The following is a 27718-nucleotide window of genomic DNA, read 5'->3' as shown; positions in this document are numbered from 1 at the left end:
CTAAATTTAGAGAGAAAAACTGATTTGTACATACACAAGCCTTACCGGACTATAAACTGCGCATGTCCACGTCATAAAAAGACATATTGTGGCGTGAAAACTCACAACGACCTGATCAACCCATGGCTGCCTTCACTGAGTTTGCGCACACACAGGCACACAAATTGAGTGAGTAAAAGAAATATATTTAAAAAAATTATGCTTGGAAAAATTGACAAACTATTGATCACAAAAAAAAGATACATCGATAATCATTTTATCATCGCATCGCAAGCCTCTGAATTGTAATCGCATCGAATCGTGAGTTGGCCAGAGATTCCCACCCCTACTGTTGACTCGGGGTGTCCTGAGACACCTAACTCACGAGACGAGATGAGACGATGGATGAGCTTGGGTCCACAAGAACGAGACGAGGCGAGATTTTAACATGGATTTTAAGAAAAGTACAATGAAAAAATAATAAGACTGGACTAACAAACTTTTTTATTTAAGCGAATCAAAAAACAATGCAGGTGTGTTTTGAAATGTTTATTGTCCCGCAATAAACCAATTTTTGAGACCAAATAAACCACTGTTATAATATAAAATAGTAGTAGTAATAATAATAATAATAATAATAATATAGCACACTGTGTTTATCTTGTCTGCTTGTCTTTGTCTTAAGATAATAAAAAAAAACTATTTGTAATAAAACTAATAAAATACATATATTTAAAGACAAATCTTTTTGTTTTCATTAGTTATTAGTATCAGCATTTTAGCTTCTTCTAGTTACATTAAGGCCTTTGCTCTATTTTTCCACTTTTGCTGGGTTTTTGTTTATTTTCTTTCTGCAATGAGCCACGTTCCACAGAAGGCCCTCGTGCCACAGTTTGGACATGTATGTGCATTTTGCCTGGAAGGCAAGTGTGTCCAGGCATTGCCTTCTTGGCGTTGTTGTTCAGGAGCTGGGTTGCATTATAGAGTTTTTTTTATTTTTATTTTTTTACAGCTTTCAGACGTGCATTGCACGGCGTTATGAAGACGGCACCTGCTCAGCAGATGCTTCACCTTGTTGATGGTTTGTATTTAATTACCGAATAAATGCATGATGCAAGAAACACTTAAATGCGCACCCTTGCGACTATGTCGTCAAATTGTCAACCGTCAACATGGATCTTGCTGACGCTGACGCTGTAAACACCAAGATAGGCTGGATTGCAAGGTGTGCCTAAAGCACTTAATGTACGCTTCCAATAATTCCTTGCACACTGCCACTTCCATATTACTGTATTATCATTCATAGTAGCCATGCCATAGTCACATTTTAATCTCTAACCCCTACTGTTGACAGACTTGTACAGTAATCCCTCGTTTATCGCAGTTAATTGGTTCTATAGACCTGACGGTGATAAGTGAATTTCTGCGAAGTAGGATTACTTATTTATAAATTTTATATTTTTGTAGTTACAACATTGAAAAGCTGTTTACGACCTTCTAAATACGTTTTTTAACATTACTAGAGCCCTCCAGACATTAAATAACACCCCTACAGTCATCCTTACACTCCTATTACTCAATATAGTAGACATAATAAGAAATATAAGATATACAGTAAATAGGACTTGTCCTTGTGTGTGCACTGAGTGGGGGGTGGAGAGGAAGTGGTGTCAGTGGTTCAGAGTTGAGTTTTAGCTTGGTGTGGGTTACGGTGGCAACAGCACAGCAGTAGCCTGTGTTAGGGATTATTTTGCATGTTGTGAGATCTTTTAAACCTGCAATAAAAGTCTGGTGCTTGTGTGTCTCTCCAACATTGCAGTAACATTACTGACACCAAGTGACCAGTGTTGAATACTACATATCATCACGTCCTTGAATGTGTCTTGTAAATGCCTTACATTTGTATTTTACATCATTAGGTATTTTGACGCTTGAAAATGCTTAATTTATGCAAAAAAACCCAAAACTAAAATTTGCTTATATATGCATATTTTTTGACTATACAGATAATAAACCTTATTCAACCATAACACAGCATGATTTAGGAATTTATATATTATTTAAAAACTGCGATGGAGTGAAGCCGTGTGAGTCGAAGCGCAAAGTCAAGAGGGATTACTGTATAACCTTTTATTTAATGTTTTTTCTTTTACATTCTGTCTTTCTATTGCTCTGAACCTACAATAAAAAATGTTGTCTTTATATTTTTGTAAGGGTGTCAACTTGCAAAATCAGCAGGGGATCAAATACTTATTTCCCCCACTGTAAATAACTTTTTAGGTAGTATTACCTATCTATTACTAATATTTACAAAGTAAGTATTCATAATTTCTATTACTGTGCTTTAATCATGTTTTTATATTTTTTCTAATAAAGTCAACAGTTTAAAGCAAGACATTACTTGCATTGAAATGACCAAGTAACGGTAACACAAGCATTTAGTTAATATATTAAACAGCAAATAAAAATAGACCATAAGCATATAATCCATACAAAGATTTATACTTGCCTTAATGAGAGTATTGCTGTAGCGCTGTTCAAATATTGGCCTCACAGCCTGCAGTCTGCATTTGCTCCTCCTGTAGTGCAGAACCTGACAGCACACAACCCTATTGTTCTGCCTCCTGTTGAAATAAATGCATTCATAAGATTTTGTATTTTCGCTTCACAGTCCCAAATACATGACAAATAGAGTCCCGCATCCTATAGAAAACAAAAAAACACAGCGTCTCAACCCAAAGATTTTTTTGTGCATTGTTTATGCATTTTACCTCGCCTTTTTCAGTGTAGACTGAGTACTTTTTAGACATGAAACAATGTTACTTTTGCCTCTGCGTAAGTTGTAAACAAGGCATTACTCTGTTGTCCAATATTATGGAGAAGGGACAGACGCTTTACTTAATCACAATCAAAATACTTTTTTACGCAAAGGTATTCGACTGCATCTCTCCGTCTAGGAGTACGGGGTTGGAAGCACGCTTCTCTGTGCCATTTGGTCCTTGTACCGTTCCAGCAGAACCCTGGTTTGCATTGCCGGCAGCAAGTCGAGCCTATTCACGCACAGCGTTAGCTTCTGCCAAGTCAGTCAGTCTGTCACTTGTTCTGTTCAGATGGCTTCATGAGGCTGTGACTGGAAAAGGAAAAGGTCTTGCCTCAGGTGGAAGAGCTCAAGTAATCTTGCCATCGGGAAGGTTGGAGCTCGAGATTGACAGGCGGATCATCAAATGCGGTTGATGTTCGTCATGGTCAAGAGAGAGCTGAGCCAGAAGGCAAAGCTCTCAATATAACAGTCGATCTGCGTTCCTACCCTCACCTATGGTCACAAGCTTTGCATAGTGACCGAAAGAGCAAGATTGTGGACTCACCCGTAGTGATTGGGCAATGCTGAACCGGGTGGAGACTCAGGGAGGAGACCTCGGACATGCTGGAGGGTTTATCTGTCGCAGCAAGCCTGGGAACGCTTCAACGTCCTGCCCGGTCGAATTGGAGTATGTTACGGGGGTCTGGGAAGTCTGGGCTTCTCTACTGAGATTGCTGCCCATGCGACCTGAACCTGGATAAGCAGAAGAAAATGGATAGACGGAACATTTAATTGCCACACATGCTCTCAACTATCCAAGGAAAAAATATAAATTCAATATTCAGTTCATAGGCTTTCATTTTTCTGAATGGAATTGTGCGTTAGGCATTAGACCCAAGCTCAACTGAAGCTACGGGCTCAGTTAGGGACTAGCAGCCAAGCCGGCCCTGCTCCAGTCAAGACACTTCTTCAGGCGGACTGCCAATCCTTTCCGGAATCACTCTGCATCCACGTGCCATGGATCATCCTGCCAAGGCTGCAGGCATTCACTTAAACCTTGGTTGTAGCCAACCTAGCTCCTTTTTCCACTGCCAGCTTGCTTCTTACCATTAACCCATGATTCCCAACGCTGACACTTTCATCGAATACGCCGTCCACACAGGTTCTCTTACCTTTCTCTGCTTGTCTCTTCCTTAGCTCGTCCTTGTAGCGGGCAGTATTCTCACCTTTTTCTCAGATGCCCGTCTGTTTACTGTTTTTTGTGCGTGTATTTTGTGTCTCTCTCTGCGATGCACCTTTTTGAACTCAGTACTGAAGCACTTGATCATGGCAATCTGGCTCTCCTTGACTTATCCACTCATGCAGCACGCCTGAGAGAACCACACCGCATGTCACCCTCGTCGCCCCTCTCCAAATCTTTGTCGGCTCATTTTATGAACGCTGAGGGTGATGAATATGTATTGTGTGCTTTTCTTTGCTGCAGTTTGGAGAATCTTTATCAGAGTGGGATGAGGGAGCCCCTTAGTGGGTGTCATCTGAATTCAACCGTGACATATCTCTACAGATTATTAGTTATTCAATCTACAAGTAATATTCTGCAACATCATCTTCTTATAGCAACAGCCGTTCCAATTCTGATATCAGTAATTTAGTAATTTTTAAATCAGTCTGTGCCAGAAGGATAACCCAGACTGATTTATTCTGCCCACATGCAGGCTGTTATACCTTAGTGCCAGACAGAACATGTGGCTCAAACGAGCAAGCTTTTTTGGCAAAATACTGTAGCTGAGCGAAATGAGCAGTTACAGTATACGGTCAGGTGGAATGGTGAACTGTTGTTTTTCAAGAAAGCACTTCACCTTTTTATCCAAAATATAGTGCAAATGTCCCCCAAAAATAATAAAATAATGAAAAATAACTTTTTCTGAGGACTCTTTAAAGAAAAGCACGTACTCACACTAGACCGTGCTTGGGCCCACTTCATACCTAAAGTCTGTCATGCTTGGCTCGTGCGCTCTGATCCCTGCTCAGGTTCGGCACACTTGGAAGAGCTGGGCTAGGGCTCACTCAAATCAACGCACACAATGTAGCTTAGTCATCAAATGTCTGCAATGCAATGCACGCTTCATAATGGAAACACCGATTCAAAATGATCTATAAGTTAAATAAACACTTTTAATTTAATTCATGTCCATAATAAATGACAGCTGCTGCCTTGCACAACAAAAATAGATAGAATAGTAAATTTGAGTTAGGGATGGGCAATATGGCTTAAAATCTATATTGTGATATACTGTATTTTGCGATAATGTATATACAATTTTTTGTCATATAAATTATAACAGACAACAGGCTACTCGTTAGGCTGTTCCTTTGGCTGCCGACGTGTGCGGTAATGTGATGCGTCATTTCCAGTTTTTGGACGTGTGTGTTCACAATGTAGTTGCTCTGCGTTGTATTATTCTCTCTCCAGACTCTCATTAATCTACGTTCTAATTTTCTGTTCAGAAGCTTAGTAACGTAAAGGAGCTCCTACGCACATAATTTAGCCCTGCTAGGTACAGCACTACGTACTAGGGATGCGCCGATCGATCAGCCACCGATGAATATCGGCAAATTTCCGTGAAAGAGCATGTGATTGGCATATGCCGATAATTGCCTTTCAACGCCGATCACAACGCCGATCACCTCTGGCTCGTACTATTGCAGCAACTGTAGCCATCGTCCCCTGCCCACTTTCCTGCACACTACGTAGGCGTGCCAAACCCAAAATGAACATGTCTGCTGTGTGGAACTTACTTGAGAGATATAAATTTTGCATCCTGCAAAACATGCCACGAAAAATATCTCGTCAGGGTATCACGTTAAAAAGCGGCATATGAAAAACAAAACACTTGACCAAATATGGTGACTTGTAGAGGCTCACGATGTGATCATCAGTCAAACGGCAGCTAATGTAGCCAACACTCGCCCGTATGTGCGTGACCGTCTAAAGCAAATAACCCGAAGAATAATTGAATTCATCGGGCTAGATGACCAGCCTCTTTCCGCGGTGGAGGACACCGGGTTTGCCGACTGCTTTATGCAAGAGTGCCATCAAACTATGTACTCTCACATCTAAAGTTTCCTGAAAGAATGTGTCTCATCCTCTGTAAGTTTCACCAGTGATATATGTTCTCTTGAAAAAGTCAAAAAATCAAAGTCAAATATGTTTTGGCCTAAATGAAGGTGATTTTATGGTTCCCTTTTTCATATCATATAGCCAATTGCAGGGGTGCAACCAGGAATTCTCGGCCCCATGGACAACAAAAAATCGTTGCACATGAGGTAGTCCTCTCAAATAGAATTGAAAAGTTTAGAAAATTCCTGTCCAGACTACTAAATGACAACAGTTTCTGTGGTCTTTTATTTTTCACGTTAAAAACTAACAAAAACTGCACAGCAGGTTTGAGCGTCTTACCAAAAATAAAGTGCACAGCAAACCGGAAATGGCTAGTCGTCCAATGCCATGAACGCTATCATTTTCCTTGTAGTAGCTTTGCTCTTTTCACGGCTCATAAGCGCTAACATGGGCTGCCGCCTCGCTCTTTGCTCTTGCAAGCTTTAGCTTTAGTCTTAGCTCGATTGCTAGCTGTAAGTCATGCACCGCAGAGGTAGGTAAGATCGGTGGATAAGATCGGTTTCATATGCAAGGATCGGCCGATTAAGCAAATCGGAGCCGATGGATTGGTGCTTCTAAATGTATATTGTTTCTATTGTATATCGTTTATATGCCCCATGCCTAATTTGAGTAATGTAGCATTATGTAATTGATGGGACAAGCAAACGGGTTGAAGCATGGATGCTCAGCAGCGCGGTATGATGATCAAATGTGAGTATTCCCCTTTTCACATGCTTTATTATTTCATACATTTTTTAACTAAAGGCGTATTCCGTCCCAGCAGGAAAGTATGTTTCTTTATCACGCACTATATCCTTGCGTTACACTGTGAATTGTGCTCTTGAGACCCGGTCAACTCTTCTAAAGTTAAGCTTATCTTTTTGTTCCACAGTATGGAAACACACAGGCTTTTGTGTATTATTTCGCGGGGCTAAAAGCGCGAATTAAATGAATACCGTGGCAGCGAATGTCAGCTCGCTTGAACTTTGCCACAGTTGAAATGAGCTGATCCTCTGCAGAGCACTTTGATGACTGTTGAGACCGGTGTTTTTGCAGAGTTGCTCAGAGACTTAACCCTCCTTCCTGGCACCTTCCTCCTCTTTTGCGGAGGAAAATCTCTGCTGAATTCATGTCTTCTTTCAGATTTCTAAGAGGCGTTAAACCTTTCTGGATTAAAGGAGGTAATCTGACAGGCAGAAGATTGTATTAGCCAGAGTGTTGGCAGAGCTTTTAATTTCTCTCTTTTCATTCCCCCCCTCCCTCTCAGCTCGTCTCTGCTGCTGACCTGCTAGATGGTATTATTGTGTCTTTCTTTTGAGTTACAGCAAAAACATCCACATCCTCGCTACTACTCGCTCGCTCCAGCTCTATCCCACTCGCTCTGCTTTTCCCCTGCCTCTCGCAGTGGCAGCATACTTCTGTGAACCCATGATTTATCATTTGCTAATCCGTGCTGATTATGGAGCTTTCCACACGCTCCTTATCTGTTGCTGAGCCCGCTTTTCACTCCATAGCTGCCAATTATCTTTCAGGCTGCCTGCAAACAGACTCGTCTCCTGTCAGACAGCTGCAGAAGTCTTGCATTTTCTATAAATACAAGTATTCATGCACGCTGCTGGGCTTCAGGTATTTTTGGTCGAAGTACTTCTTGAGATAACAGATGGAGATATCTAATTCTGTCTTTTGTATTCTTAGTAATCTGCATTTTATCTCCAGCCTTCATTCAAAACCCTCACTCTGAATTATGGCTGCACAAATGACACTGCAGACATAATTAGTCTTATTTATGATTCAAATATTTTTTGTACAAACCTGCCAACATGTACACATTTTCGTGCTTTCTACTGCATTTTCAGCCTTGAATACGCTTGTGTGGTAAGCACTCCACATTTAACACGACTTGTTAAGGGGGCACACAGTCCACCTCCGTGTTGTAACATTTGCAATAAAAATTATGGTAGTAACGCATCGATGACTTCCAGCTGTAATAACACTCCCCTTCTCTCTTTAATTACCATTGTTGGAGGCTTGGAGGCTAACAAGCTAAATAGTAGGGCTGTCAAATGTTTACAAATTTCAAATTAATCACAATAAATAAAGAGTGTCAGACAGTGTGTACATTTGTGGGGAAGCTAAACGTGCGCCTGTCCACCATCATAATAGAGAGGTGTGGCTTGACGTGATGTGCATGCGTTAATTACGCTGAAAATGATTACATAATTATTTGCTGTTTATTTATTTTACTGTACATTCGTTTTTGAGACTTGAGCCACATCAAACACTCAGAGATTCAACAATTAAATGATGAATCGATGATGAATTGATTATCCAATTAATCTGTTTTTTGTTGTTTTTATTATTTAAACATGTAAATATCCTCTGATTTCAGCCTCTCAAATGTGAATATTTTTTTCTTTCCTTAGTCATCCATGAGAGCAGACCTATTATCTTTGTGTTTTAGGCAAACCACTCAACCCTGACGAAGAGCGACAGAAGCACGGAAGCCAAAGTGCGGTCCAGGAGCGATTTACAGCCTGTGGCTCATTTTTTATAGGAAAAATTAAGAAAAAGGCACAATATAACGAGAAGAAGCGTACACGGGTGCTCGCTCACAAGTTCGGATTTATTCGACTTGACACGGCTTAGATGTTTTTGTGTGTTAGCATCAAGGTCAACATTTTGCTTGCGTGACCAGTGGACCACAAACACTTTGGACTGACAGCCGCCGTGACATCGTCTCACTGTGACTCACGCCACACTTCCTGTAGCCAAGGTTAGTATATGACAACGATGTTGTGGCCAGCAAGGCTACACCCGTAGGGAGGCTATGCAGATCATGGCACACTCAGCTGATTTGGCATCCAATTGTCAAAGTAATGGGAAGTGACGTGCACATCAGAGCAATGTGGGTCAGGGCGCCAGACGAGTGGCCTGCAGCTTGTATCTGCTGTATGAGACAGGCAATGTCTAATCTGCTGTAGCGAGACCAGATGAAAGTCTCTAATCGACCCTGATATTGACTGAACACATATTAACATCTCCCCTCATACTCAAAAACACAAACACATTTATATCACGAAAGGACTTAACATGTGACATGGAAAACGCACGATTTACATTGTTTCCTGTGGGAAAAGTTGCTTCAGTTTTCCTATGATTCGGTTTTTGACGGACCCTTTGGAACGGATTAGTCCCGAAAACCAAGTGAAATCACTATTTAATTATTTAATTGACTATATCATTATAGCTGTGTGCTATTTTGTTTCAGATATGGTCAGTGCACTTGCATACATACTTACATACATACATACTGTACATACATACCATACTAACAATCATATGCAGTAATTTAGGGGTGCAATGATTCCTCGAGTAATTCGAGTACGTCAATAAAAAATAAAAAAAATCTATAGGATTTTTTTTCTGCTTCGAAGAATTGCTTACATCACACACGCAGACGACGAAGAAGGAAGCAGATGGCGCGGGAAGATTGAATAGGTGAGGGAATGCGTCAAGGCAACGAACGAGAAGGAAAACACAAGTAAAACAAACTGACATCAAATGCGGCTAAAGAGCAAGTTGAACACCGTGACGTGTATCCGTTGTAACGCGGCACTTACATACCACAACAGCACATCTTATATGTTGCATCAATTTCTCCCGAATGGAGCGGAAGATCCGAGACAAGGTAAGATGAACATAGCGCAAATCAGTGAGATTTAGGTTAATAGGTTAATGCACCTTACTAAACGTTAGCCATGGGGAGGGCTAGCGTTCTCTTAATTATGACTACTGTCGAATGTGTGGCAGTTTATTATGATGGTAAATGGAAAATATAAACATTTTAGCTCACTAGCCAGTAGCTGTTCATTTCAGACAATGGAACAAGGAAGTGTGTCTCTCACTCACTTAGTTGAGAGTGAAGTGTTCCACTACAAGTGTCTTCATTTTACTTTGAACACTGCAAAAACTCAATATCTTATAAAGAATATTTGTCTTATTTCTAGTCAGCCTGTCTAAGACTAGGATTTATGAATGTACAGCCATCAACATAATGTAATATGTAATTTAGTCTTAGTCTTATTGTATCTCTTCTTTTCCAGTAAATGGTAACAGTCTGGATGGATAAATTCATCTACAAAAGCACCATCATGTAGTGCAGGGGTCAGGAAGCTTTTTGGCTAAGCGAGCCATGAAAGCCACATTTTTTAAAAATGTATTTCCTTAAGAGCCATATAATATTTTTTATTAACACTGAATACAACAAAATGCCAAGACCAACAATTTTAGAATATAATAAATCTCTGCATTTCTTCTTTTTAATAACATTGCTATGCTGAAGCTAATCAATAATCAATTTAAATACTTCTTACCATTAATGAGACTTCTGGTGTTGCATGGTTTTGCTGATGGTTTTGTAGTCTGGTTGGTACGTGGTGAGGTTAAGCTTCATGTCCTTCACTTGCGTTTTCTCCACTTGATTTCCCATCATGATGGTGCTATCGTGAACTGTTCTTGCTGTCTTTTATGGCATGTCTTTTATTCATTTCATTTTCTTGTCTTTATCCGAAAAGTCGCCAACAAGTAAGTTCGCCACATCAAGCATGAATGTTTTGGCATATTTGCCATCTGTGAATGGCTTTTTGTTCCTCACTATTCCTGAAGAACCAGCAAAGCTGGTGGAAGAACAGTCAGCTTGTCGGCTCCATGCACGGAGTTGCTTGCTGACTAGCTTGCACTCAGGACTCCTATAGTTAAAGCAGCTCTGGGCATGCCTTCTTCTGGCTGTGATATTTAGATGCAAATGTAGTATGGCGTGTGAAAGTGGCGCTTTATATTTGACCGTTTCATCGATGAAATGTTATCACTGCATATTAGACACACTGCCAAACCTGCTCTCTTCCACGAAGGCCAATTCCTCTGTCCATTTGTGCTGAAATGACTAAAGGCAGGACGTTTTCTTCTTGACCTCTCAATGACCTGGTAGGCTACCACCTTATCCAGTTACAATTGTGTTTTGCCATCTGACCCGGAAAATATTGGAAGGACTGTTGGCATTGGCATTGGCTCTAGCCATCCACATTGAGATAGAAAACAGACTAAAATGCATTATAATATTTTATATTTCAATACTGTGATTTCTGTAATGTTTTACTTCAAAATGTCAATGGAAAAAAAAAAAAATTAAAAAATTTACAGTGTCAAGAAATGTGTGAGAGCCAGATGCAGACATGAAAAAAGCCATTGGTCCCCGACCCCTGATGTCGTCCATCAGACCAAAGAAAATACAGTTTGTTCCTATGCACAATGTGGATTTAAGGAATAACATGGTTGATTACCTAAACAATTAAACCAATTGGTCATTCATTATGTTTTATTTTCTCTTGTGTATTTATAATTGCACTTTAACCAAGCAAAAATCTGTTTTTTCTGATGACTCGATTAATTGAAAACATTTTCAGTAAAATACTCGATTACTAAAATATTCTATAGCAGCAGCCCTATAGTAATTATAAGACAACTGAAACATCTTGCTTCCTCTAAATCTCTTAAACCCTGGGGCATTTTGCTCAATAAAAGACAAAAGCAAAGTTTTTCTGTGAACCTACAAGGTCTGCATGGATGAACTTGGTATCAAACTAAAAGGAAGACTTTGATGCTTACTGTAGATATGACCATCTAGATATCCTTGCCACTGGGTACGTGTAAATGCTGATTCTTCAGTGAGCTGTGGCGGCAGAGGAATGATACTTGCAACGGCTAGGTGGCCAAGTTAGTCTTTTTGTTTTATGAAATTATTATTATTATTATATAATTATTATTATTATGCTGGTCTTATTTTTGACATTTGCCCCATTTAAGGGTTTGTGCTTTGATTTGTACTTTGAATTATTGATATTGAACAATTATCATAGCAACATAGACAGAACCCAGCGGCCCCCTGTGCCAGGGTCCTATGCTTTTATAAGATTTAAATATATACAGCCGATCCCTGCTTTTCACGGCGGTTCCGTTCCTACCCTGCCAGCAAACGGTGAAATCTGCGAGTCATTGATAAAAATGTGTATTTTTGACACACGGCTCGCTCCTCCCCCTCCAAACCCGCTAGCTTGACGTTGACATTCTCTTCCGATTGTGGATCCACATTTGCAATGAAAGTGACTGTTGTAATTATTCAATTAGAATCAGCTTTAGAACCGTCCCCTTCTCTCTTCAATTGCCATTGTTCACCCGTGACTCCCTAAATATACCTCACACACTAATTAAACACATTTAAAGCATAAAACAAATAGCTTCTCACCTCTAATAAACAATAATGATGATTAATAGAAACGATGAGTCAAAACCTAGCATGGCAACCGCCCTTACATCTGTTTTGCGGTCACCTCCACCCCACGTAGCGGTAGTAGGAGGCTCCCCTGTTCTGCAGGCCGCTGGGTCGTCCCGGCTAGCTGTTGGAGAAGGGAGTTTCTCCAAGTTGCGTCTACATAATCCACACTGCTTGCCTGCTCTAATTCCCATCACCTCACTGCAAGCATTGAGTCCGGACTGTTAGATGTAAGTTTCACTTCTGCATCTCCCAGCAACTATGGTGCGTTCATGGAAAGTGGTCCACGTATGCTGTACATTTTACTTGTATTATCACATATTTCAGTTATTTTAGATTTTGTGTAAATAAGATGTATTTCCTGTGGGAATAAATTTATAAATTTGGGGAGAAAAAAAAAAACATGACCTAAAAGCCGTGAATCTGCTGGGCTGTGAATGCTGAATCGCAAATGTGCCGGGAACTGCTGTACTTAAAATATCTGTCTCCTAACGGTCTCTTCATAAGTTTTTAGAAAAAGTTGAGGCAGAGGGTTTGTAATTTCGTCATCGTGGATTGTATTCAGAATTTTTCAGCGGGTGAAAATAGTTTGGATGGACTTTGATCTTAATAGGATTCCCATGTCTGGTGTCCGAAGGGGAGAAAAAGTAAGGGTTCAAGGAGAAACATGGTCGGCTGTTCAAACTTTTGCAAGAGTTTACTGGGCACCTGTGTACAAACATAAGTCCATTACAGACAGAGGGATGTGACACATGGGAGCCTTGAAGTGTTTTGGCATTATCTGCTCAAACAGGTTTTTTTATGGCAGGGAAGACGCCCTGAAGCAGTTCAGTCTCTGTGAATCTGCCACAACCCCATCAAAGACAGTAATTTCCTGTTCATTTCAGGCCCCATCCCCCAACCCAGAGCTCTTGTGTGCTAAACCCACCCCTACACACTACCCCCACTCCCAATCCTCACCCTGGGCCCCCTCTGCTGCTGTCCTACCCGCCTGTGCTCCAGCTAGCTCCACTCTCGGTCTGAGGACTGAGGTGGGAAGCTATATGCTTTGTATGAGTGGGCTTGCAGTTGAGCGCTAACAAATCCTCATTGTCCCGCGCAGGAGCGGTGACAGAGTAGACGGTCGATTGTGTTTGTGTGTGTGTGGTTGGGGGGGCGGGAGGGAGGGGTCTGTCTGTCTGGTTTCTATTCAAATCCAGGTAGACACAGGCCTGGGAGGGAACGAGGCATGTAGAGTGGCTTACGGAGCATCAAGCATGGGACCAAAGTTCTTTGAGGACTCGGCTGAATGGAGGCAGGGCTGAATTGAAGGGTCACAGGAGCTGCTTATACAACTGCTGCCCTCTCTGAACTGAGCACGCTCCTTTACAAGAGATGCTGGAAGGTCGCGTCATCATATCTAAGATGAAGTCCATGCAAATAATCTACCTCTGAAAACGTCTGCCAACAAAATAGATTAGCCCAAATCCTTAAACAACAGCAAAACTAGGCCGTTTGGATCTGCAGAAAACACATCTCATGCACCAAATTAGTAATAATTTATACATAATACAGGTCCCCGTGACCCAAATGGGCATTAAGCGGCATAGAAACTGAATGAATGAATGAATGATAAGGCAAAATGTACAGCATACATGTACTACTAGTAAAAAAAGCCCGCAAGTTTTACATGTTTGTCTTTATGCTTCACTGATAATGCTTTTTTGTCAACTGTAGAGATTTTGCACTTTGTTCACTGGTCCTTGAACGCACCATAGTTGCTGTGAGACGCAAAAGTGAAATTTATATATGACTTCTACACTGTGACTTACATTCCATCTGTTTATCAGTCATCTTACAGTATCAACAACAACAACCACTGACTGTTTGTGTTTGGTTGATGTTGATTAGGGCTTAACCGATTAATCGATAAACCAAAACAAGAAGTTCCAGATCAATCGGCTGAGAAAATAATTGTTAGTCGCAGCCTTAGATACATTTTATACTTTAAATGTGTTTAATATGTGTGTGAAGCATATTGAAGAGAGACTGGTTCTGCAATGTTAATCCGAGAGATGACGTCAAGTTAACAGGAGGGTATGGGGGAGGGGGATTGAGCCGTGTGTCAAAAATAGACATTTTTATGGGTGTCTCAATTACTCGCGGTTTTTCGCCATTCACTGGTAGTTTGGAAGCGTTACCCCCACAAAAAGCGGGGGATCTACTGTAATAATAATTAGGATAGTATTTTACCACTTTTGGAATGAATTAGTACCTTTCCCCTATTTTCAGAAACAACTCTCAGATATCAGAGACTTTGAAGTTTGAGTTAGACCTTTAACGTTACCGACAATGTGGGCTAAGATGCGTATCGGGGTGACAAGACTCAACATGTACAGGTATGTCACTTGGAGGTTTGTACACACTTACTGCCTTCTTATATGATGACTTATTTTTCCACCACCCGCAGGGAAAGGAGGCTTTTAAAAGTACATCTTCAAAGATTCGCTTCCCATTAAGCCGGACATATTTGTACGATAGCTGTTAATTCTGCTAGCGCTAAGCCTTTTTATGTACGCAGCAGGCCTGGTGTACATCTGTGATCTTCAGCAACGTTGTTGTCGGCCTTTTGTGGTGGATTAAGAGCTTTGAACAAAAGCAGACCAGCACAAAAAAAGCCCGCATAGGAACAGCTATCGCCTGCTACATTCCAAACCCAATGACTCCCCATGTGAGTTGGTGGGGGAAACCGAGGGGATACAGGATGTGTGAAAACTACATTCGCTCCTATTCTTTGTCTATATTTAACAACCACCCACATTTAGACTTCCTATCCTGCATTTCTCCATTCTCAAATGCAAATTTGTCATCTATGCAATTGCTTTTTGCAGATTTTTTAAAATCCTGTTTTGGAATGTTATACACTTGAAAGGGCAACCGTTAAACCTCAGACGATCACAAACGTCGAGGCATCCCCTTCCATCGCAGCAGCAGCTGGCTGGCTTGCCGTCTCGAATGGCTGGGCTGCCCCGTCTGGTCTGCCCCACTTGCTTTTGTCTACGGTCTGGCTCAGTTCCTCCCAGTCAAACATAGCTCTTGCCTGATGCAGTTCACATTCCCACAGAGCAAACACACACACGCACACACACACACACACACACACACACTTTTCATACTCTGTACACTTTGTCCAGCCGACACAATCTCCGTCTGCCTTCTCTCTCTCTCTCGCATACATCCTTCTCAAAACTTCTCCCACGTACAAACTGTTTGCTTTCATGCATATTAATATCACAAAACCTGTTTTATTTGGTATTGAAAACCAAAAACATTTATAGGTTGTTCAAATTTCAGTTACTAACCTGAAAAAAGAAACACATGCTACAAAAGCGGTACAGATATGCATAATATCAGTGAGGTTTTTGTAAAGTAGGTCAAGTAGTTGAAATACTTACCAGCAGCATGACCAAAAAGTTGGCAACAAGAATACGAGGTGGCTGGATAGTAGAAAAGGGGAAACGCTTCCATATTCGGGGGTGAAATATAGACTGAAAAGTTGTGGGTGAAATGGGTTGAGCACACCGTCTCCCCCAGACACACACACTGACACACACGCAGACGTAGACAATCCTGACACATTTCAGTCCGTTCTGCCTGCTGCTAGTGGGACCTCGGCCAGGAGTTTGCCTCACTATTCTCTCTCTTCTCTTGTTTTCCCTGCATACCTCCCTCCCTCTCTCTCGCGCCTTCTGCACGGCCACATAGATAAACAAGAACCGACATTCCCGCTCGCATCCAAACCCCCCACTCTGCGCACGCGCCCCCATGCACAAACACACGCACGCACGCACACACATACACAAACACACACACAAGTTATTGAAGTGCTCCACATTTTCCTGCATGCACTATATATGAGGCGGTTGATTGACGGCGGCACACCGAGTCATGTGTGGAGCGAGGGCTGCTGATATTGGCTCAAGGCTTGGGAGCGGAGGGGGAGCAGGGGGCGCTGCGATTGGTTTGCGCTCGGACCATTAAAAAGGAGAAGGCTTTTCTGTTGAATTGCAGCCAACGTGGGTGGAGTTTTTGTGACTCAGGAAGCAAAAGGGGAAAACAAAAAACGCATCCAGAGAGAGAAGTGATGGAACCTCTGAGGATCTCAATATTAAACATAAATAAAGCTTTCAATCAGTCTTTAATAGTAGTAATAATAATAATAACATAAAAATCATTTTTTTGGTTTTTGCGAACATTTCCGGCAAAATTTTGCCTCAGTTTGCATACATTTTTCAGTTGGCGTACAATATGGCGCTTGTCTTGTTGTGCTATTAATACACTGCGTGAGTGCAACTGTGTTCTTCATGTATTTTTAAAACAAAATGTCCTTGTTAGCAGCTTGCTAATTCATGGGGACAGCAGGCTGAAGTCAGCGCCAATATTCAAGATCCAAGATTCAAGAGTTTTATTGTCATATGCACAGTAAAACAGGCAGTTATACTATGCAATGAAATTCTTGTTCTGTTCATCCTCCCCCCAAAAAAGAAAGAAAGAAAACACAAGAAAAAGAATAAGAACAAAAGAAACATGAATACCAATAAATTAAGCAACACCAACAGAAGAGACATGAATACCAATCAATAAATAAATAACGTGTTATGAGTGTGTGCGTGTGTTACGTGCGGCGCGTGTGTGTGAGTGCTTCATTGAGAAGCCTGATTTGTGGTCCTATCGACTACGTTGAATTGGTTTTAGCTTCTTTAATGTAAAAAAATGTATCAAAGTGGCCCCCATCTTTAAATTTTTACCTCCGCAAAACATAAGCAGCGCTGAGGTTATGTTTTTGCCAGCTTGTATCTGTTTGTTTGTCTGTGTTCAAAATAACTAAATAGTTCTGAATTAATTTTGATGAAATTTTCGGAAATGGGATATGGAAGAACTGATACAATTTTGGGGGTGATCCAGAATTAAAAATTTTCCCCAAATTCACCCTTTTTCCTAAAACTAATTATTATGACCTGCTACTACTGCCACATTTCTCAGCCAATTCAAGGCATTCCAACATCAAACTGTTCAAAACGTCCTGGACATTCAGGCTGCCTCTATTGATACTGAAAAAAAAAATCACTTTTCCGTAAAACTGTTATTACCCTCTACTATCCATCCATTCATTTTCTACACCGCTTCTCCTCATTAGGGTCGCGGGGGCATGCTGGAGCCTATCCCTTCGGGCGACAGGCGGGGTACACCCTGGACTGGTCGCCAGCCAATGGCAGGGCACATATAGACGATAATCGATAATTTTGACCTTTTTTTTTAAGCCATATTATCATTTGGTTTCTTATTATTCAATGATCATTTTGTCATGTCACATTTGCGCCACTAGATGGCGGCTTAGAAACTATTACTTTTGTGCCTTCATTCGCGTCTGGTTGCCAACTGCTCGCACTCCGTGTACGTAGCACCCGCCTCCACTACTGGGACACAGAGGCTTAATAGCTGAGAGGATGCTCGTTCTCTTCTGTGTTCATTTCATAAAGAGCCAATGCACACAGAACCCTCTTGTCATCCTGCCTGTGTACCACAGAGAGGCTAACCGATGGAGCAGACGCGCGTACACGTAAATGTCAATTTATCGAGGGCTCATAATTATCAACTTGTTTTTGTTTTTTTTATCGTTCGATAAATCAATATATCCATTATCGTGACAGGCCTAGCCAGGACACTCATGCTATTAGCCACAGCACAAAAAAATTCCGTAACACAAAATGCCTTTGATTTAAAGAGTTCGAGCTACTTCTACTTTTCTCAACTTATTCAGTCTGTTCCAACATCAAAGCATTCAACTAATTGAGGACATTAATGGCATTTTTCACAAACCAGGAATTCCCACTTTTCTTGACATTCCCATTTTTCAGAATGCAAAATGCCTTTGATCTAAAGAGTTCTAACTGCTACGACTACTACTTTATAAACACTTAACACTATTATGCTAGGTGTTGGCATGCAAATGTTAGATTAAATATGTAGATAAAATAAATGTAGGACTAATATTTATGGAACTATGGTGCTTGGTGGAGCTCTGCGCTCTCTGAGTGCTTTTCTAGTTCTGTATGTGGCCCTATTGACATTCCTGTTCTAAGTCTGCAAGCCTTTTTTTGTACCCATTTTGCGCTTATGGCTGTCAGGCATGTCTGGGGTAGGAATAGGGCCACTGATCTGTACTAATAAATCTGGATAGACCATTGGTCAATGACTTGTGAAGCCACGCGGCCGCCATATTACCACTCACAAGAAACACTTCTCGGACAATGACTTATGTCAGAACTTGTGAGTTGTTAAGTCTGTTGTTAGTTTGTTACCCACTCACACTAAATGCAACGTTAGTCCTCGCGCAACAGGTGTGCTTGAGCTTAGTCATAAGGACTCGGGTATGATCATTTTTTAAAATTCTGTCAATATCATACCATACCTGAGTCATAACGGCTTTACATAGGGGCCGTGGGGGATATGTAAACAAACAACCGCCACTAGACTACTAAATCATTTGCGGTTGCTTGCAAATATAAAAAAATACGTTTTTTGTTTTTTTTTGGTTTACCCGAATTTGAAATGAACCCCCATATGGAGACAATGTTTATATATCATTAAATATTATACTACATATTCCTGTGGTTTTTGTTCTCTATCTGATATTTCTTTATCAGAAAAGAGGTTATTTCTATTTCATAGCACAAGCAAAAAAAAATCACAAAAAAAAATCAGCAAAATGTTAAATGATTTAAAAACCTGTCCAAAGTCACTCTCTTTTATGATTCATGTTTTGTACAGACGAGAGCATAGTGAATTGTATGAAAGTAAGAAAAAAAAAGTAAAGGATCATGACCATGGATTTTAGTGGAAAAAGGGATGGGATATGCAGTTCAAATTAAAATCTCTTTCTAGAGGAGTAAAACTATGCATTGCTATAGGGGAGTGCTGAGCCAGGGTGCACAGTAGAATTTAGTCCCAAAGGCAATGAGAACTGGAAGGGAAAAAGTACATTTAATATAGCCAAAAGATAGAGAATAATGTATCAAATCGTTTTTAAGGGACGAAGGTTGCGTTACTTGAAGGAATGGGAGAATCTCCCTGCTTTTTAATGTAAAATATAGATGTTCTGCAAGCCTCTTCATGTGCTTTGTACACTATGTACGCTGTGCCAATGTAGTCTGCTACGTACGAGATGTGAGTGCTAAGATGGCCTCTCTGTGGCTTCAGCGGCTTGCACGGGCGCGTGCGACGTATGGTGTATCCAGATTTATTAGTACAGGTCAGTGAATACGGCCCTATGTTTTCCGGAATCGCGGACAGAATCACGGAATTGGTCAACAAAAACGGAATCTACTGTTAAACATGGAATCCCATGGAAATTGACATAATGTGAATGAAATGCTGTCATCGTGAGGAGAAGGAACTTTTGTGTGGGGAAGTATATCCCCAGTGAACCGAAGGTTCAAGGTGTTCTGGGCATGCCCAGCTGGGAGAAGGCTCCGGGGCAGACCGAGGACACGCTGGAGGAATTATGTCTCACAGCTGGCCTGGGAACGCCTTGGTGTCCTCCGGGTGGAACTGGAAGAGGTGGCCAGGGACCGGGAAGTCTGGACTTTCTTACAGAGACTGCTGCTCCCGCTACAAGCGGAAGAAAATGGATGGATGTATCGCTTAATCGTGGCGGAATCTTATCACAAACACTAGCCTGCCCCCTCCCGAACTAAACATGTACTTGAAACACCGGCGGAAAAACTTTGTATTAATGGAAGCTAACTGTGTTAGCTTTGTTTAGCAGCGCGTGCTAGTGCAGCTTTGTGTGTGTGTGCGACTCAGGCTGTGTGAGTGTGTTAACACACTGTCTGTCTTTTACTGCTTGTTAATGCAAACGAGCGTTTTACAATGCCGCTGACATCATGCAAGTTCTGAGGACGAGAGGCAGTTATTCTTACACCCAGCTTGTCTTAACTGTCAACAGCCATTCTCAACACAAACAACACACTTTAAAATGCCGGTCACCACATACTGTCTAATTGTGTAAACAAAATAAGGGTGTCATAAAAAATATCTTACATCAATAATGCAATTGGAATTGCATCGACGACTACGTCTTCCTTAACAACAAGCACAGGCATTAAAGTTTGTTGAGGATTTTGTAGCAATGACTGCCATCCCATTAGACAAGTTAGACAAGTGTCAATAAATGTAAGGATTTTTGCATTAAATAAAAAACATTACACTCTATGCTGGTAAAGTAAGTGTAAAAGGTAAAAAGAAAAAGGAATTTAAAACATAAAACAATTTTGAAAAAAATAAAACGCATTTCTTTGGGCCCTATTGGAGGAGGCTACTTGCAGAGGACGTTCGCGTAGTTCTGCTGAGGCTGGTGTCTTTGGCAGCTTGACATTGATGCAGTACTGGTAGACATACTGAGGGGTTCGACCAGGAAGGGTGTTGCGGTTGAGGGAAAGGCAGCAGGTGGCAGCAGGCTCTTCAAGTTGTATGTTCATGACATCAGAAACGAATGGTCCGCATCACCCTTATCGGGGACCACGGTGGCGTTCATGTCCACCAAGACGATGGTATATAATGGTTAATAATAATAATGGTTGTCGCCAACATTTGTGGGGAAGTGAAAAACGAAGATGGAGAGCTAACCAAAGGACTGTCGTAAGTGAACATACGGCAGCTGAGTAAGAGAAACCCGAATGGCTTTCAGTGACATGGCTCAGGTCGTAAAGTGGTCATCTCCCAACATGATGAGTGCTGGTTCGGTCCTTCGTTGGTGAATAGATTTCCACACATTTCTAGGATATTTCAACATTCATGATACATTTCAGTTTCAGCATTCACACGCAATTTCTGCTGAAATTGCTTCATAGAGTAATACAGACCCTTTCCAAAAAATTACAATGTCAAGGAAAAGTTGTTTAATTTCCATAATTCCATTCAAAAAGTTAAACTTTCATAGATTATAGATTCAGGGCCCACAATTTAAACGATTTCAAGTGTTTATTTGTTCATTTTTACGTAATTTGGGCTTCCAGCTCATAAAACCCACGAAAACAGGAATTCAAAAAATTAGAATACTGTGAAGAAATCACCATTTACTTCTCAGTTTTTGCAGGAAAAAAAAGAAAGAAATCAGGATCACATCAAATCAATCAAAATATGGTACTTTCAAAACGATATGTCAATCTTCAATACTTGATTGGGAATCCCTTTGCCTTAATCACTGCCTCGATGCCACGTGGCATTGAAGCAATCAGCCTGTGGCATTGCCTGGGAGTTATGGAAGCCCAGATTTCCTTGATGCTTGCTGTCAGCTCTTCTTTGTTGTTGGGTCTGGTGCCCCTCATTTTCCTCTTGAGAATACCCCATAGATTCTCAATGGGGTTTAGGTCCGGTGAGTTGGCTGGCCAGTCAAGCACTGTGATGGCATGGGCATCAAACCAGGTTTTGGTGTTTCTGGCGGTATGGGCAGGGGCCAGGTCCTGCTGGAAGATGAAATCTGCATCTCCATACAGATCCTCAGCAGAAGGAATCATGAAGTCCTCTAAACATTCTGGTAGACTGTTGCAGTGACCTTGGATTTAAGAAAGCAGAGTTTACCAACACCTGCACCGGACATTGCACCCCAAATCATGACGGACTGTGGATATTTCACACTGGACCTCAGGCAGCTTGGGTTCTGTTCCTCACCCGTCTTCCTCCAAACCCTTGGACCTTGATTCCCAAATGAAAGGCACACTTTACTTTCATCGGAAAAGAGGACCTTGGACCACTAGCCAACAGTCCAGTCCTTCTTCTCCTTGGCCCAGTGGAGACGCTTCCTACATTGGCTCAGGTTCAGAAGTGGCTTGACCCGAGGAACCCGACAGTTGTAGCCCATCTCCTGGATGCGTCTGAATGTGGTGGTTTTTGAAGCTGTGACTCCCGCCTCATTCCACTCTTTCTGGATCTCTGCCAGATTCTTGAATCTTCCCTGTTTGATAATCCGGTGAAGCCCACGGTCATCTCTTTTGCTGGTGCATCTTCTCCTGCCACATTTTGCCCTTCCTCTAGACTTTCCATTGATATGCTTGGACACAGCACTCTGTGAACAACCAGCCTCCTTAGCTATGAACTTTTGTGGCTTACCCATCCTATGGAGGGTATCAATGATGGTCTTCTGGCCAGTTGTCATGTCTGATGTCTTCCCCATATTGAACCCAACTGAGACAATTGAACCAAACTGAAGCAATTTAATGACACCTGGGGAAGCCTATGCAGGTGATTTAAGTTTAGTAGATGATTCGTGTGTGACACTCAGTTTAAAACATTCATACCCTGCAAAATTTGGGCTGATTTCTTCACAGTATTCTAATTTTTTGAATTCCTGTTTTTGTGGGTTTAATGAGCTGGAAGCCCAAATTATGTAAAAATAAACAAATAAATACTTGAAATCGTTTAAATTGTGGGCCCTGAATCTATAATCTATGAAAGTTTAACTTTTTGAATGGAATTATGGAAATTAAACAACTTTTCCATGACATTCAAATTTTTTGGAAAGGGTCTGTAGTTGTCACTATGTGAGTCACTATGGCATTGAAGAAATGGCACCCCATCCTCCATGAAACAGGAAGTAGCCTGCATAATAACAACACGGGATACTGTTGCGGCCATAACTCCGGCTAAGATAAAACTGAGCCCTGAACCACCAACGTCACTTAGTGTCTTCTGCACATCTGGAACACATTTACTGCGACACACACGATTTACCCCTAAACCTAATACCTGGTTGGGCCACCCTTTTAGCAGCAACAACTGCAATCAAGTGTTTGTGATAACTTACAGTGAGTCTCTTATAACGCTGTGGAGGAATTTTTGCCCTCTCATCTTTGCAGAATTGTTGTAATTCAGCGACTTTGGAGGTTTTCCAGCATGAAGCGCCTTTTTCAGGTCATTGTCCTGTTGCAGAACCCAAGTTGTTTCAGCTTGAGGTCAAGAACAGATGGCCGGACATTATCCTTCAGGATTTGTTGGTAGACAGCATAATTAATGGTTCCATTTATCCCAGCAAGTCTTTCAGTCCTGAAGCAACAGAACCACCCGAGACCATCACACTACCACCACTACATTTGACTCTTGGTATGATGTTCTTTTTCTGAAATGCGACGTTACTTTTACGCCAGATGTAACGGGACACGCACCGTCTTGTTAGATCACAGAGTGTTTTCCCAAAGGTCTTGGGGATCATCAAGACAGCCTTAATGTTTTGTTCAGCAGAGGTTTTTGTCTTGGAACTTTGCCATGCAGGTGTTTTTGCCCAGTGTCTTTTTTATGGTGGAGTCATGAACGCTGTCCTTAACTGAGGCAAGTGAGGCCTGCAGTTTTTTGGATGTTGTTGTGGGGTCATTTGTGACCTCTCGGATGAGTCGTCGCTGCGCGCTTGGAGTCATTTTGTTTGGCCGGCCACTCCTAGGAAGGTTCACCACTGTTCCATGTTTTTGCCATTTGTGGATAAGGGCTCTCACTCAGTCTCAGTTATGTTTTAACAGGGGGGGCAATCACTTTTTCACGCAGGGCCATGTAGGTTCGGATTCTTTTTCTCCCTTAATAAAAAGTTTCATTTAAAAAATGGATTTTGTGTTCAGTTGTGTTGTCATTGACTAATGTTTCATAATCTGAAACATTTAAGTGTGACAAACATACAAAAAAATAAGAAATCAGGAAGGGGGCATTCACTTTTTCCACTGTATGTAACTGTTATTAGTTACTAGATCTCAGAAGATTAAAATGTGATGTGATTTCTTGTTCAGAAAAAAAATGTCGAGATAGTAATTAATCACATGACAAATGAAAATGAAATAATTTTGCCAGCCTTCATATATTGCCATGTGCATGCGTGTCTGTTTTCCGCGTCTCTCGCCTCCAAACAGGCAGGAAGAGGTTTCATGCTGTGCATTGGTTCAGCACGTACTGTATACACTTCATATAATAACGGCGAACAGAGTGACACCTCTTGTCAGTCATACAGTCGCTTTGCCTCTGTGGAGGAGTCAAGCCGCCAGCATACACACGGCAAAAGACTGGAGCCTCGTAAGGAGCAATGCAAAGCCATGTTGTAGAAATCAGGAGGAGAAAAGATGCTTGCAAAGCAAAAAGCCAAAGCCCCCATGTGGGCATATTCATGAGCATATTATTGAGCCGATCAAAATGATTAAGTGTGCCGAATTTATTCGAAAGTGGTAGGAACTTATAAGGCAATAAAACAAATTTGCCCACCTCAAACATATCCACCTGACCCAGTTTACCCTTCTAGGAAAAAAAAACTACATATGGAGATGCAGAGCCTTTGTTCTGACAGGACACTTACTGAGACGTTTGATCTGCAAAGTAAATAAGGAAAAAAACGGAACAGCACAGGATGGTGTGCGTTCACAGAAAGTCATTGCTAAAGAAATGCTGCTCCTTAATACAGTAGAAAAGCCAGGATTTCATGAAATGCTGCAAACATTTGACAGCAACACAGCATCCTCCCAGTACTTGGGTCCTGTGCTTTTAAAAAGTGAAATAATTCCCAAATGCAGGAAAAAAAACACTGTATGTCGGAAAAATGGGGAAGAATTAGATGAGGCTTAATCAAGTTGTTATGGAAGTGACTTTAAAGGCATCTCCTCTCTTAAAACTCCAGCTATTGATATGAGCACGTTATTTCCTATTGTTCACAGAATCCTAGAAGTATAACGAATCAGCAAACATCCCGGCGGGTATTGCTCTGAAACACCTCTTTGTGGCTGTGTGATCTGATATCATCTCTGAATATTATCTACTGTACATATATTCATCATGTGTAAATAACCTAGAGGGATTGTAGCATTGTATGCAGGCTAAGGTTGGGTTGTAACAAGCTGTTATCTGGCATCTGTGCTTACAACGTCTGTCTTCAAACAACAGTTCCTTGTTGTTGCAGTATCTTCAGCATAATGTGGGTCAATCGCATGGCATTTAAAAAAAAAAAAATCAACATCAGCCTATCATCCATCCTCACTATGACATTTCTCACTTGATTGATATACAGGACAGCCAGTCTAACATTAATCTGACGTACATTCCAACAATACCACTGGCTTTGTTTACGCCACATTACGCACCACTTATACACGGGCTACAAGATGTCTGAAGTGACACAAGAGACGGCAGCCGCTTTAACAATAGGAAGCCACCGAGCTAACTAGTTAGCCTTCAATTTATTTATTCTAAACTTAAGAATAGGCGCAACTCAATGGGGAAGAAGGTAAAAGTAAGAAGACAAAAACTTCCCTGAACTTTTTTTCACTGTCATGATGGACTGGCTGAAAGATAAAGTAATGTAATGTAAAGAAACGTCTCATTGGTGTTACATTACGTAGACGCCTAGTGAACAGGAGACTACACATGGCTTGTCTTTCAACATTTTTTGACTAATAATAGTCCATAGTCAGCCATGAAACAGGGATCATTTATTAATACATTTTTGAAAAACCGCAGTAGAGCGAGGGACGTCTGTACATGTATTCTTAACAGGATTTTTATGTACCTACATAGGCGTACCGATTTTCCCACACAGTACAAAGTTAGGGAAAGGAAATGTTCATGGTGTCACACGTCTACTTGCCAAACAAATACAGCGCAGTCCAGCCTTTGGCTAGCTGGAGTCATAGTGTCAGGGAGGAGGTAGAGACTGAAGATCCTCTTTCATTGTTTGGGAACACTTGGCCTTGTGTAAACGGACAAGGACGAGTGGATAAGATGGAAGAGGAACCCGGAGTAGAGCTGCTGCTCCTACGCATTAAGAGGAACCAGATGAGGAGGCTTGAGCATCTGGTCAGGATGCACCTCAGGAAGGTGTTCAGGGCACGCCTCGGGGGAGACCTAGGACACATTGGAGAGACTATGTCTCAGCTGGACTGGGAACACTTCAGGATCTGCCGAGAGGAGCTTGACGAAATAGCTGGGGAGAGGGAAGTCTGGACTTCTCATCTTAGGCTGTTGACCCCGCGACCCGACCTCGGATGAGCGGAAGAAGATGGATGGATTGATAAAGCTGTTTACACAAAACCGTTGCATTTTGTTCTTATCTGTATCCAAAATTAACCTTAAACTGAGGTACATAGCGAACCGTGATGACTACTGTTGCACCCTGATCACCAACTGAAGTGCACACCTTAAATGTTTCCACACAAGGAGATGGTGAGAAAAGGAGAGGCAAAGAGGCAGAGATTGAAATGAAATTCTCATCCTCGGCTCAGAACCCTTCGAATGCTTTGGAAGGCAGGATCTTATTATCACAGCAAATTTGCAATGTGCAGAGTGGAGGAGATTAGATGCGTCTTTGCCTTTGAAGTGTATTTTCCAACCATTGTGCAGTGGCAAATTCCATCAAGGGAAGCTGGAGTCAGAGGCAGTGGTTATGAATGATGCCGCATTAAAAGCTGTCATTTACTCAATTTGATGAAACACTCACAAACTCGTGCTAAATGAAAAATATTTGGCCTATTTCGGAGGTGTCATTCACACTTGGCTATAGATTATCTTCATTATACAGTACATTCCTTATATCAAGACGTGCACTGTGCATGTAAAAATGCCTAGTCTTGAAATTATCATTCAGGCTGTGAAGAATATGTTGTTGTTGTTATTATTATTATTATGATTATTATGATTATTATTATTATTATTATTATTATTGTTGTTATTCTTCTTATTATTATTATAAAAGTAAAAATGTCCTTCAACCTAGGTCACAACCGGATGTTCGATTTTTTTGGCCGTGCGATTTGTGGTGTTTCTCCAAATCGCTGCGTTTTTTTAATTTTTTCTCGTGGAGAACGTAGTTGTGGTGACCACGAAGGAACAAGATCACCGTGCACCCAAACTGCACAATCTGTAAATACTGCTAGGATGTACGACCGTCGCTTCATTTGTACAGCCGACACAAGACCAACGTCCATCAAACCTGCAATTAAAGTAATGACCTTGTGTTCATGCGGGCTTCGTATAAAGGTTACAAGAACTACACACAAGCTGTACCAAGGATGTAAAATCCATACCAGAAAGATGATGATGAGATGATGGTTCGCAATTTTTTTATGACAGCACTTCTGATACGTTACATGCCGTGATATTTATTTTTTATTTCACTTTAGGAACATAAATTGTCAATAACCATACGTAATATGTGTAATATATTGGGAGTTATTTTCCTTAATGATGCTTAGTAAAAGACTTCGTCAGCGTGTAGATTGTCTGTCTTTATTCACCAACCGTGACCTCATGCAGCACATGTGCAGATGCGCCACAGGCGTATACGTAATATCCGGTCACGTAAATAACAATACGCATTGCAACAGGAATCAAATATGAATATATACACAGTATTGACATATACTGTATATATTACAACAGAGACATAGCAAAC

At 41.2% G+C, this 27718-nt stretch overlaps 1 protein-coding gene and 1 long non-coding RNA gene across 3 annotated transcripts in view; one reads left to right on the top strand and one right to left on the bottom strand.

Annotated features, from left to right (window-relative positions):
• LOC129179399 (nuclear receptor subfamily 6 group A member 1-A) overlaps nt 1-27718 on the top strand; it is a 146259-nt gene that overhangs the window by 34219 nt on the left and 84322 nt on the right. The gene's annotated exons all lie outside the window — the stretch shown is intronic.
• On the bottom strand, nt 2484-16182 carry LOC129179400 (uncharacterized). Its single transcript, XR_008569958.1, has 3 exons — nt 15702-16182; nt 3345-3532; nt 2484-2603 (listed from the first exon to the last, which is right to left on the bottom strand). It is a non-coding gene; the product is annotated as an uncharacterized LOC129179400 (long non-coding RNA).

Source organism: Dunckerocampus dactyliophorus, chromosome 4, assembly GCF_027744805.1.
Source record: "Dunckerocampus dactyliophorus isolate RoL2022-P2 chromosome 4, RoL_Ddac_1.1, whole genome shotgun sequence".
Taxonomy (NCBI): Eukaryota; Metazoa; Chordata; class Actinopteri; order Syngnathiformes; family Syngnathidae; genus Dunckerocampus; species Dunckerocampus dactyliophorus.
The sequence above is the reverse complement of the archived record's forward strand: the minus strand, read 5'-3'. Positions and strand labels throughout refer to the sequence as shown.